Raw genomic sequence first — 12,135 nt, forward strand, 5'->3', positions numbered from 1 at the left:
TGACCTACTTAAGCCTCAACTTCTTTAAAAATTGGGATAATAGTACTGCCAGAATTAAATGAAATAATGCATGTAAGGTACTTACCACAGTGCCTTGGAACACGGTAAATCCAGTAAATAGTAGCTTTTATAACATAAATCGTTATGATTAAAATTACTTCCTTTGGTCAGACATTTCAGTACAGACCAGTTAAACTTTGCAAATAATATACTTCTAAGTTATAGCCAGAGCAAAGACCCCGCCCTGAGGTACAAACCACAGCTGCAGATTTCTGAGCCTCACCCAAAGCTACTGAATTAGAGTCCCTGAGGTTTAGACCCAACAATTTGGACTATCAGCAATCAACTCGAGAAAATGACTTTTGTCAGCGCAAACTTTGAGACTCACTCTCCAGCCTGAGGCTCCTGTAGGTATAAAGTGTCCTGTACTTCTCCAGAATAGAGTGGTGCTGTGATTTAAGCCAGGGAGACATGCCAGGAAAAGAGAAAGATTGCTTTTAATCTTTTTTTTTTTTTAATTGAACATTATTATCACTTGAATGTACGTTTCTACAGACAAAAATTCCCTCTGGCAAAAAATGAAATAAAAACTTTTCAAGCAAGAAATGGTGCGATGAAGAATTTGTCTGGCTAACGTGGTGGCTCATGCCTAAAACCCCAGAAGTTGGGGAGGTCAAGGCTGGAGGATCACTTGAACTCAGGAGCTCGAGACCAGCCTGGACAGCATAGTGAGACCTTGTCTGTAACAAAAATAAAAAGTTAGCCAGGGTGGTGGTGCAAGCCTGTGGTCCCAGCTACTCAGGAGGCCACGGTGGTAGGATTGCTTGAGCCTGGGAGATTGAGGCCACAGTGAGTTGTGATTGCACCACTTCACTCCAGCCTGGGTGACAGAGTGAAACCCTGTCTCAAATCAATGAAGAATTTGGTCTAAAATATGTTGAGGAGTGTAAGTCTAGCAATTCCTCCATCCACTACTGAGAACTGGAATTTTTAGCAACTCATCTAGGATTTTAAAAAGTAACTGTTTCTTGAAAATAAGAATATTAATAATAATAGCTCAGATTGATATGATGCCTTTTCAGTGAACAGAGTTCCATCGTGCGACACTGTTGCATTCAATTTTCGCAGCCACCTGCGACATAGGTGATTTTTGTATTTGCTTTAACAGATGAATAAACTGAGGCTTGGAAAAGTTCAAGGACTGTCACATAACTAGTGAGGGGTGGGGCCAGGCCTGTAGCTCGGTCTCCAAATGGGGAAGGAGGCCTCGAATCAGCATCTGCTTTGCGATGTGGCATGCAGACTTTCTCACCATTGAATCGCCTCCTCATTTCTTGAGGAATCACTTAATCTTTCTGATCTGTAAAATAGAATTAAATGCATCTACTTCAGAGAGCCTTTAAATTAAATGGTATCTTTAACAACAACAAAAAACACAGCCTCATTTAAAAAATGGGCAAAGGACTTGAATAGACATTTCTCTAAAGAAGATATGCAGGTGAGGCAGGCGGATCACCTGAGGTCAAGAGTTTGAGACCAGCCTGGACAACATGGTGAAACCTTGTCTCCTAAAAATACAAAAAACATTAGCTGGGCATGGTGGTGCGCACCTGTAGTCCCAGCTACTCAGGGAGGCTGCTGAGGCAGGAGAATCGCTTGAACCCAGGCGGTGGAGATCGCGGTGAGCCACATTGTGCCACTGCACCCCAGCCTGGGTGACAGAGAGAGACTCCATCTTAAAAAAAAAATACATATATATATGTGTGTGTGTGTGTATGTATATATATGCAAATGATAAAGTATATGAAAACATCTTCAGTGTCACTAATCATTAGGGAAATGCAAATTTAAACCACGGTAGATACCACTTCACACCCATTAGAATGGCTACTATAAAAAAAATAAGTGTTCACAAAGATATGGAGAAATTGGAACCCTTGTGTACTGCTGGTGGGAATATAAAATGATGGTACAGCCACTGTGAGAAACAGTGTGCTGATTCCTCCAAAGTTAAGCATAGAATTACTGTCTGATCCAGCAGTTCCATTTCTGGGTATATACCCAAGAGAATTGAAAGCAGGACTCAGGCAGGTATTTAGACACCCGTGTTCATAGCAGCACTATTCATAAGAGGCAAAACAAGGAAACAGCCCGAATGTCCGTTGATGGACAAATGGATAAAAAAGCATAGGGCGTACACACACTGTGGAGTGTCATTTACGCCTTAGCAGACATGCTGCAGGCTGGGCGCAGTGGCTCACGTCTGTAATCCCAGCACTTTCGGAGGCCGAGGCTGGTGAATCATGAGGTCAGGAGTTCAAGACCAGCCTGGCCAACGTGGTGAAACCCCGTTTCTACTAAAAATACAAAAAATTAGCTGGGTGTAATGGTGGGTGCCTGTAGTCCCAGCTACTCGGGAGGCAGAGGCTGAGGCAGGAAAATCTCTTGAACCCAGGAGACAGAGGTTGCAGTGAGCCGAATCACACCGCTGCACTCCAGCACTGGTGACAGAGTAAGACTCCATCTCAAAGCAAAACAAAACAAAACATGCTGCAGCGTGGCTGAACTTTGAGGACATTGTGCTAAGTAAAATCAGCCAGTCACAAAACAATAAATACTGTATGATTCCACTCATAGGAGGTCCGTAGAGTAGTCAAATTCATAGAGACAGAAAGTAGAGTAGTCACTGCCAGGAGTTGAGGGGGAAGAGAGTATTTAATGGATAGAGAGATACATTTGGGAGAGATGAAAAACTTCTGGAGATGGATGGTGGTGATAATTACATAACAGTGTGAATGTACTTAATCCCACTGACTCATACACCTAACAATAATTAAAATGGAGCTGGTTGCAGGGGCGCATACCTATAATCTCAAGCTACTCTGGAAGCCAAGATGGGAAGATCACTTGAGGCCAAGAGTCTGAGACCAGCCTGGGCAACATAACCAGACCCCCATCTTACAATTTTTAAAAAGTAGTCCAAATTGTAGACATTTTATATATTTTATATATATAAAATATATATTATATAATATATAAACATGTTTACATAATATATATAATATATTAAATATATAGAATGTAAACATATAAATGTATAGTGTGTAAATATATATTATAAATAATAAATATATACAATAAATATGTAAAATATATATATTTTTTACCACACACGCAAAATTAAATGATGTACTGTAGGTTAAGGGCATGTTTCAAATATTGGTATCATGGTTGATAAATTTGCATCCCACTTTCTCTTGTGACTCCATGTGTACCATTCTTGCCTCTGAACTTGGGTCATATCCTGCTGCACAAGTTCCAGCCCAAACCAGTTCTTCTCCTTGACTTTTTTTTTTTTTTTTTTTTTTGAGACAGAATCTTGCTCTGTCTCCCAGACTGGAGTGCAGTGGCATAGTCTCGGCTCACTGCAATCTTCGCCTCCTGGAGTCAAGCGATTCTTGTGCCTCTCGAGCAGCTGGGATTACAGGTGTGCACCACCATTGCCAGCTAGTTTTTATATTTTTAGCGGGGACAGGGTTTCGCCATGTTGGCCAGGCTGGTCTCGAACTCCTGACCTCAAGTGATTCGCCCACCTCGGCCTCCCAGAGTGCTGGGATTACAGGCGTGAGCCGCTGTCCCCAGCCCCTCCGCGGTGTTTTAGTGGGAATGTTTTGGCTGGTTGGGATGGGCTGGCTCTGGTACGGTGCTTCAGTCCTTTTCTGGCCATTTGTTTTGGGAGTTCACTGGGTGATACAGGAAACAAAGCCACCTTGGACTGCAGGGTGACTCCAGGGCCAGAGCAGTGCCATGTTTGGTAGGTCAGTGCCACAGGTAGGGGACAGGCGGCTGAAGCCTTGTTTACAGTTTGTGACCAGGCAAAGGATTACAGCCTCACTGCTTACTGTGTATTATATGCTTTTCACATGTTTACCGTGAGGATACCTTGTACATTTGGCTTTGCGTTTTTACTCTTTGTGGTATAAATTTTTCATCTGTAATTCTTTAACTGCCAGGTTTTGAATTAAACCTACTGGAAATATTTGGCAGCAGAACACATTAGATTCTTGTATTCCTCAGTGAAAATAAAAAAGAAGCACTACGGGTGCTCCTTGCGATCTTGCCTTTCCTTTGTGATGGCTCCTCTGTGCAGAGAGTCCATGTGGCCCGAGTGTCTGTGGTGCATAGCACATCAGAGGTGGGTGTTTACCTGCTCAGGGAGGCCCTGGACTCTTACGAGTTTCAAGCAGGTGTGATACAATCATGTGTAATTAATAAAAGTATAGAAGCTTACTGTTGGCAAGGACCCATTACCTTGTTCCTCATGTATCTGAGTCTAGGTAAGACACCTTCAGAACAGGATTGTTGAGAATGGGGGGAGGAAAATTGCAGTTCATTTGTTTGTAGAGTGGCTCAGGATTTCAGGAGATGATGGAGGAGATAGGGACAGGATGGCTGACTCCCTTATCTGAAACGTGGTCACTGATTTTGAAATACTTAGTGGTCCTCAATCAGTAATTAAATGAAAGTAAGTTTATTTATATTGTGGGATGGAGGCCAGGGACAGGAGAGTATGAAATTATAAGGAAAGATAAACAACAGTCTGGGTATGATGGCTCACACCTGTAATCCCAACACTTTGGGAGGCTGAGGTGGGTGGATCCCTTCAACCCAGGAGTTTAAGACCAGCCTGGGCAACACGGCAAAACTCTGTCTCTGCTAAAAATAGAAAAATTAGCCAGGCGTGGTGGTGCATACCTCTAGTCTCACCTACTCGGGAGGCTGAGGTAGGAGGATCACCTGAGCCTAGGAGGCTGGAGTGAGATTGTGCCACTGCACTCCAGCCTGGGTGTCAGATAGAGACCTTGCCCCCACCCCCCCAAAAAAAAACAAAAAAAAATAGAGAAAGACAACAGGTTGCTAACATATTCAGAGCTAAAATATGGTTATTACTCTTGAAATACTAAGTCCTCCTCAGTCAATAAGTTTAATTTCCAAAGAGGAAAGTAAGTTCATTTTTATAAAATCATGTTTTTTCACTCATTGAAAATAACAAGTTTGAAAGTAGACCTCTGTGTTCTTTAGCATGTATTTCAGAGATGAAACATGTTTTAAGATGTGGTCATTATGTGCATTTATTTCATAATATGATGGCTTTAAACTGTCTCTTTACTCTTAATTAGTCCAGGCATAAAATTGCAACCTATGGCCAGGTATGGTGTCTCACGCCTGTAATCTCGGCATTTTGGGAGTCTGAAGCAGGTGGATCGCTTGAGTTCGAGAATTCAAGACCAGCCTGACCAGCATGGCAAAACCCCATCTCTGCTAAAAATACAAAAAGTAGCCAAGCAGAAGGATCACTTGAGCCCTGAAGGTTGAGGCTGCAATGAGCCGTGATTGTGCCACTGCACTGCAGCTTGATGACAGAGTGAGACCCTGTCTTAAAAAAAAAAAAAATTGCAACCTACCGGTTTGTTTTCTCTACCTGGATGTCAATCTCAGCATCGTGTTACTATTGATCTTGAGATGGCAGGATGGTCTGGATGTTGTACTTGAACCTAAAAAACAGAACTCCCTTGAATAATTATTATTGAGGCTAAGGGAGAAAACCATCAGCCTGGGAGTGTTGGTTTTGGGGTGAGGGTGGTGACACGTGTCTGTGATGTGAGTGAGGGAGGCAGGTGAGGTGAGGGGCACAGGGGCTGGGATGGAGTTTGTCACTGTCATGTGGAGTTCATTCCTTTCTTTAAACTGAAGAAGAGCTCAGCTACACTGATTTCTCCATCTTGTATTCTAAGACTTCACTAGTGATTACATTTTTCTTAAGTACTAGTGTTTTTTATGCTCATGGAACTGGGCTCATAGTATTAAAGTAAGTGTTCTCCATGAACTTCAGTATATTTGCATTTTTAAATAAACTACCATATCAGTCTATAAAACAGGTTATATACAAGGCTGTAGGGTCACCAGCTGTGTTTTCAGCATCTTATCATCCATGTAACACATTCAAGGACAATTAAAGTATCTAATATCACCACCATGCTCCTCTCCTACTTCAAGGGAGATAAACAGTCATTGTTTGAAAATGTTTAACAAATGACCAAACTGTTTCCTGAATCCAAGGGACAAGGCCACAGTTTTCTGGGTTATAATAGTTGCTTATTTTTTTGTTGTTGTTTTTTGGAGACTCTTTAAATGATGTCAGGATTACTGACATGCACGTAACCCCATTCCGTAGTAATTAGAAAAGTTTAGCTTAGTCACTTGTGCTTCATTTGCTGTCAGAGTTCCACCAACCACTGGAGATTCTTACAGGTTAAAACCTAACATCCTAGTAAAAAAATGCAGCACATTTGTAAGAATGTAGCCCAGAGTTAATATTTATTTTTACCTACAGGCCATAGAAAGAGTAACCCAGTAAATGATGTTTCTACTTCCAGTATTGTGCCTGGTCTGTTTCTGGCCCAGGCCCTGTCCCAAGAGCCAGGCCTGAGAAAAGAAGGGGCAACTTAACAACCCTTCCCAAGATGGTCCCGAAAGTAGCGGAAACTGTGAGGGGTGCAGCAGAGCCATCTTGAACAGGCACATTTGTGAGATGGCGTCACTCAGTGAAATGCAGGGCGTTTTACCATTTACTTAGTTTTGAACTGGGTCAGAGGCCATCCCTCCTCTCCTCCACTTTGCATGGGTGACTGGGCTCTTACAGGAGCGCCTCCCCTCACAGTGGCTGTTCCTCAGCCTGCCTGAGCGATGCACGGAGCCATGCCTGGACCGGTGGAAAGAGCCGGGGGTGGAGGACCAGGAAGCCCGCCTGGTGGCTGGCCCCGTTTGTGGGGCACCTCCCCGCGTGCCGGGATAATTCACTTCCCCTGCAACACACACACCCCATTGAGGGCTATGAAAGCCAAAGGCAGCTTAGACAGACAGATGATTCCCCCAGGCCAGGCATGGCAGCTCACTCCTGTAATCCCAGCACTTTGAGAGGTCGAAGCGGGAGGATTGCCTGAGCCCAGGAGTTTGAGACCAGCCTGAGCAGCATAGTGAGACCCCTATCTCTACAGAAATTTAAAAATTAGCTGGACCTGGTGGTGCATGCCTGTAGTCTCAGCTACTCAGGAAGCCAACGTGGGAGGATCACTTGAGCCTGGGAGTTCAAGGCTGCAGTGAGCCGACATCGTGCTACTTACTCCAATCTGAGTGACAGAGTGAGACTGTCTCAAAAAAAAAAAAAGGAAAAAAGAAAAGAAAATTCCACCTAATTGTTACAGAAATTAAGGATAGGAAACCTAATATGATTTACTCCATGAAACAAAATTGACTCTTCGTTCCATACACGACAGGGGAAGAGGGCCTAGGCAAGGAGAGAGAAAAAGAACATTGGAAAGAAGTGAAGGTCAGGACTGTGGGAGGAACCAACACAGAAGAGTCCAAGCCAGATGCATGTGTGTGACTGTGTCTACACACACATGGACGAATGGAGAAATAGCCCAGAGAAATACACAGGGCAGAAGCCAGCAGTGCAGACTGCGTGTGTGATCAGCTCGGGAAGGCTTTTGGGGAGCAGCATCAATTGCTGCTAAGGGTTTTTGTTACAACCCATAAAGCCATTTTGCATCTTTCTTACCTACTGCTGTTAATGGTGGGGTCATGTCTAGTGCTGGCCTTCCAAAGATGAAATGAAAGTTCCTGAACTAGCTTGCTTGCTCTTACCTTTCAGTAAATCCATTGTCTTCTCATCTTAAAATGGGGGTAATTATGTCTTCTTTGCTTCTTGGAAAATATAATTATGGTTAGATGGGAAAGCAATTTGAAAATCTGATTTCTAAGTGAATGTAACATGTTATTCTTTTGGTGTTAAAATACCACCCCTCCCACAAGAAAAAATGTAATTAAGGCTCAAACTTATCACTTTCTGCATATGTAAATATTTCCTTGTTCCTGCTTTCAACTCCTCAAAATACGGCAATTCATCTGGGATCCTATGCGTTCCCCTTACCCACTTAAAATCCTGGGACAGATCGTTGCAACACACAAAAACAGGCCTGTGCAGGGTATTTTTGGTTATGACACATTAATTTTCATTTAAGGGACATTGGGTAATGAGATATAGTTCTGGGATAGTGAGATGCTACTTTTTTGACTTTATAAGTTGTAAGGCCTAAATTTTCGTTTTTTAAGAATTGGAGCACAAGACTGATGCCCTAGATACTCTGTTGTCATCTAACCCTGGAATGTTAGATATTTGTGATATTGTCTGATTACAGACCTTTCTCACATTATACAACAGGTTTGTCTCATGTCTTGAAATATATTGACATCACTCATCAATACTTCAGAATCAGTACCTCACACCCATCCTCTTAATTCATACATGACATATGTTACTACATTACAGCTCTTTTAAATCGTCTTACTTTACAATCCTCTCTCATTTTCTTTTATGCATGTGAATGTGTCATTCTGGGGTCTGTAGGTTTTACCAGATTGCCCAGGGCACGTGTTACCGGAGCCTCTGATCATTGCCATTCTCTCTCCCCTCCCTCCAGCAGTTCCACATCTAAGGGAAGGAAAACCTGCAAAGCTCTGTTTTCCTTCTGTAAAAGTACATGCTACGTATGCAGGCTTTACAGAGGAGAGACGGAGGTTTCGAAGTCAGACAGACTGGGTTGTGAAATAGGCCCTTCCCTTTTCTGGCTCTATTAACATGAGCAAATCATTTCATCTGTTTTAGCCCTGGTGTCTTAATCAGTACAATTCTGTGAACAGGACCTGCCTCACAGGGTGGCTGAGAATGTTAAGCAAGGTAGCATGTGTGCCTGGCATAGGTCTGGCACCTCATAGGCATTCAGAAATTGCAGCGTTCACTGTGGTCCTCTGTGGCATCCACTGCTGAGGTGTTTTCCTTCTCACCTCGACCCCTGTATGTGAATTCTCGTGGTAGCCAGGATGCTGGTACCCTAGGAGAAAACTGGGGAGTCAGCTTATTGTATTTATATCATCTCCAGAAAACCTTTCGTATGCCCAGAGCCCCTGTGCTGTAGTTTTCTTCTGAATTACCTTGCTGTATGAGTTTCCTAGGGTTACTCTAACAAAGCACCACAACCTAGGTGGCCTAAAACAGTGGACATCTGTTCTCTCACCGTTCTGGAGGCCGGAAGTTTGAGATCAAAGTGTTGACAAGTCCACAATCACTCCAAGGTGCGAAGGGGGCTTCTTTTTAGCCTCGTCCAGCTTGCAGTGGCAACTGGCCTTCTCGGGTGCCCTTGGCCTGTGGATGCATCACTCCAGTCTCTGCCTCCGTCCTCCCGTGGCTTTCTCCCTTTCATGTTTGTCTGTGTCCAAATTGCCATCTGCGTCATAAGGACACCAGCCATTGCATTGCAGACCACCTAACCCAGGGGGACCTCACTTTAACTTTATTCCATCTGGAAAGACCCAATCTCTAAATAAAATCTCACGGGTACTGGAACACTTGCTGTTTGACTTCCTTTAGGTTAGGCCTCTGAATGGATATAAGAGAAATCAAGCTATTTTGTCTGAATCTTTCATTTTTCATCTGGTTAATAATTTGTTTTCACTGTCGTTTCAAGGAAATGTTTTAAAGTGTCTCACTGGAGGTAACAAAGCCTATATTGGCTTTTTACTTTTACAAAGTAAAATATGAAATCTTACAGGAAGAAAATATGTAATAGTAAGTAAAACACTTTAAAATATATGCGGAGAGGCCAGGCACTGTGGCTCTCACCTGTAATCTCAGCCCTTTGGGGAGGCAAAGGCAAGTGAATTACTTGAGCCCAGGAGTCTGAGACCAGCCTGGGCAACATGGTGAATCCCTGTTTCTACAAAAAATAAACAGATGAACTGATGCGGTGGTACGCACCTATAGTCCCAGCTACCTGAGCAGCTGACATGGGAGGATCACCTGAGCCCAGGAGGTGGAGGCTGCAGTGAGCTGTGATTGTGCTGCTGCCTGGGCAACAGAGTGAGACTGTTGCAAAATAAATAAATAAAATATATGGCCGGGCGCCGTGGCTCATACCTGTAATCCCAGCAGTTTGGGAGGCCGAGGCAGGCGAATCACGTCAGGAGATCAAGACCATCCTGGCTAACAAGGTGAAACCCTGTCTCTACTAAAAGTACAAAAAAAAAAAAAAATTAGCCGGGCGTGGTGGCGGGCACCTGTAGTCCCAGCTGCTTGGGAGGCTGAGGCAGGAGAGTGGCATGAACCCGGGAGGCAGAGCTTGCAGTGAGCCGAGATCGCGCCCCTGCACTCCAGTCTGGGCGACTGAGCGAGACTCCGTCTCAAAAATAATAATAATAAAATATATGCAAAGAAGCAAGAGTTAAAAGGGCAGTAATTCCACTGGAAAGTCTGTTTACAGAAGTTTATGACTTGGGTGTAAACTGCCTGTTTTGGAGCTGATAGAGCTCTGGCTGGATTGTCTGTACTAGGGCAGAGCTCTGACATGGCCGCGGAAGAGGGTAGGTCTTTATGATGGTGTTTTAAAGTCAAGAAAGACTCTTCGGAGGACATGGCTGTGCCCAGGCGCCTGTTTCTTTGGTGCATCCATGGGCCCTGGCAGCCCGTGCCAGAGTCTGAGGTAGGCTCTCACTTGTTGGAGAAGTTTGTTTGGTAGTATGTGTGTATCTACAGTTCCAAGTAGAATCACAACCAAACTACATTCCCTGGAATGAACCTGGGTAGTATTTGAGAAGTACATAAACTTTGCTTTAAAAAAAAAAAAAAGATTGAATTTTAGAATATCCATCAAAGTTCTAATTTGTTTCATAAGGAATTTAACCATCTTTTGGCTAAGAATCAATGTTTGAATGTCAGCTTAAATCTGAGAGTTTTCCCCTATCTTTCTCTTTGTACTTTTGCTGGGGGTAAAATGGACATTTCAATTTTATGTATTATCCTGTTGACTAAGTTTTGCTGTTTTTAGAATATGTGTTACCTTGTAGAGGGAGTGTTTTCTCCTTTTATATTTTCATTGGAACTGTATAAATACTGAGCATAGAATTACAGTTGTTTCTTTTTGTTGTTGTTTTTGACAACGGGTCTTGCTTTGTCTGCCAGGCTGGAGTGCAGTAGTGCAATCATAGCTCACTGCAGCCTCTACCTCCTGGGCTCAAGCAATCCTCCTTCCTCGGCCTCCCAAGTAGCTGGGACCACAGGCACATGCAACCACGCCCTGCTATTGTTTATTTATTTATTTATTTTGAGATGACATTTCACTGTGTTGCCCAGGCTGGTCTCAAACTCCTGGGCTCAAGCAGTCCTCCTGCCTGAGCCTCCCAAAGTGCTGGGATTACGGGTGTGAGCCACTGTGCTCCGGCCAGCGTTGGTTTTGTGTGCTCTACTGTGCTGACTCTGAGGCATGATGTGTTAAAGGGATGATCCCGAGTCCTGCCCCCCGCTGTCTACTGACCTGCTTGGAGCTCACCTGCCTGTACCCAGCATCTGTCACTGCCTGGAGCAGTTCCTTGCTTTTGGCGTTACTGAGAAAAAGCAAGGTGCATGTTGCGTAAGTGTAAAACCGAAACAAACCAGACCCCCAAAAACTAACTGAAAACAGAACAGAGCAAAGCACTGCACGTCCGTTTGTGAGCAGGTGGGCGGCTCCCTGCCTGTGGTCTTCTTGTCCTTCTGTTTTTCTAGCGTGTTGTTCCTGAACCTTTTCATTACAGGGCAATAATGTAATTGGGTTGATTCTCACCACGTACTTAAGTTGTCTATGCCATTTGATTCGGTAATTTAGGCTATGTTTAATTTGTTTTTCATTTGTAATAGAGAAAATAGTATTAACTTTTTCATGATTTCTCTCATATTTTCCTATGGCAATGCTGAAGAGGAAAAACGTTTCCTCTACACTCTTTGACTCTGTTCTTAAGGCCTGTGAATTAAATTGGCAGAGAACAGATTAGCAAAAGAAAAGACATGTTTATTCACATGCCTGCGTGTGTGCGTGTGTCTGTGTGTGAGAGACAGAGAGTTCATAGAAAAATGTGACTCAGGCAGGGTGTGGTGGCTCACTCCTGTTATCCCAGTACTTTGGGAGGCTGAGGTCAGGAGTTCAAGACCATTCTGGCCAACATGGTGAAACCCCGTGTCTAGTAAAAAAAAAAAAATTAGCT

The 12,135-nt window shown here is 43.6% G+C and overlaps 1 protein-coding gene and 1 long non-coding RNA gene across 4 annotated transcripts in view; one reads left to right on the forward strand and one right to left on the reverse strand.

Moving 5' to 3' along the window:
- Positions 1-12,135, forward strand: part of SPATA13 (spermatogenesis associated 13) — a 97,936-nt gene that overhangs the window by 20,428 nt on the left and 65,373 nt on the right. The gene's annotated exons all lie outside the window — the stretch shown is intronic.
- Positions 840-12,135, reverse strand: part of LOC108515375 (uncharacterized) — a 14,996-nt gene continuing 3,700 nt past the window's right edge. Inside the window, exons 2-3 of the long non-coding RNA XR_001881510.1 lie at positions 5,466-5,555; positions 840-1,360 (exon numbers count right to left, since the gene is read on the reverse strand). This is a non-coding gene — a long non-coding RNA (uncharacterized LOC108515375). The remainder of the gene's footprint in view (positions 1,361-5,465; positions 5,556-12,135) is intronic.

The sequence above is a fragment of the Rhinopithecus bieti genome, unplaced genomic scaffold (genome assembly GCF_001698545.2).
Source record: "Rhinopithecus bieti isolate Rb0 unplaced genomic scaffold, ASM169854v2 scaffold_2247, whole genome shotgun sequence".
Lineage (NCBI taxonomy): Eukaryota > Metazoa > Chordata > Mammalia > Primates > Cercopithecidae > Rhinopithecus > Rhinopithecus bieti.